Source organism: Penaeus monodon, chromosome 2, assembly GCF_015228065.2.
Source record: "Penaeus monodon isolate SGIC_2016 chromosome 2, NSTDA_Pmon_1, whole genome shotgun sequence".
Classification (NCBI taxonomy): Eukaryota; Metazoa; Arthropoda; class Malacostraca; order Decapoda; family Penaeidae; genus Penaeus; species Penaeus monodon.
The window spans coordinates 8,502,414-8,503,738 of record NC_051387.1 but is presented as its reverse complement, the minus strand read 5'-3'; the positions used below and the strand labels follow the sequence as shown (position 1 = coordinate 8,503,738).

At 28.7% G+C, this 1,325-nt stretch overlaps 1 protein-coding gene and 1 pseudogene across 1 annotated transcript in view; one reads left to right on the top strand and one right to left on the bottom strand.

The window, feature by feature from the left end:
* The window catches only part of LOC119577914, a 42,689-nt pseudogene that overhangs the window by 40,817 nt on the left and 547 nt on the right, over positions 1 to 1,325 (top strand).
* Positions 368 to 1,325, bottom strand: part of LOC119577908 (protein dpy-30 homolog) — a 5,993-nt gene continuing 5,035 nt past the window's right edge. The window contains exon 5 of the mRNA XM_037925578.1: positions 368 to 1,325. This exon is cut by the window's right edge and continues 847 nt beyond it. The gene's annotated coding sequence lies outside the window, so the exon portion shown is untranslated.

Below are 1,325 nucleotides of genomic sequence, written 5' to 3'. Positions count from 1 at the left end.
AGCTTTGACAAGAAGCTAAAGAACAGTAAAAGAAATAAAATTCTTGAAGCAAAGAAAGTGAAAAATAAAGTTTGACCTTGGAACAGTAACTGTGCTTATTATAATACTTGAATTATTGAATTTGAAATTTATTGAATGATTTGCTGTTTGAGGAGGTAGTTCCTTATGTTTGTTTGTTTGTTTTTCTGAAAGCATTCATTTTGTTATAGCTTTGTTAATCTAAAACTATTTGTTGTTTCCAGTGAACTATAATTTGTGAATTAAGTAAATATATATTATTATGTTGAACACAGATATTGCTTAATGTGTTTCAAGCTAAAAATTGATTACTATATTCTCCCTAAGCTTTTGATACAGAAGAATCATATTTAGTAAAAACTATTTATTATCACTTTGAGCAGGTACAGTAACATGATATACACACATTAATTTACGAACAATGTAAACACAAGAGAAACAAAACCCATTTTGATTTTTGAGAATACTTATATAACTTTGTTTATTCCACCCTACATGCTGAATATCGTAGTCTTTTTCATATATTACTATGTTGTATGTGTAACTCCTTTGAGAGACAATTTCGTGCAGAATGTAGCATTCTGAAGACACTGAGAAATATATTATAATGCCCATTTATCTTTGCAATTGCTCCATTCAACCTTTCAAGCATCATACTAATACTCTGTCAACTATGTGTTTTATAAGAATAAAACACATAAACCATATGACTAATAAATCATTAAACCACTGAATTCTATTTTATGAGATATTGTTGCAGCCTGTCATTTAACTGCCCACATACATTAGGGTGGGACAATAAGTAGCACATATTTCATATACCAAGTTCTTATCTCTAATGCATCTTCTAATTACAAAATTGATAAGTGACTGGTAATGTGCAGATTAAAATAATTGAGATTACTACCAAGAATCTGTCTCTAACTGCTTATCATGCAACAAATGTAAAAAAAAAAAGGGGGAATAAAATAATGGAAAAAGACAAATATAATATGTATTTGAAAATACCCATTTACTGCTAAATGATGTTCAAAAGCAGCTTGAAAGTTTCCATTGAGCACAATGTATCATTCAGTATGTTACACATACAACTAGGTCAATAGCTTGAGGACAAAACCTCACTTCCCTCTAAAAAGATTATTTAAATGTGAAAAAAAATATTTGTCTGTGAACTCTTTTATGTAACTTTATTTTCTCTTGAATATAAAATATTAAACAACTCTGTGTACAGTAACTCATTACTTTACCTATGAGGTATGGAAAATTATAGTTAATTGCTCTTACACATAAAATGCACAAAATACAGC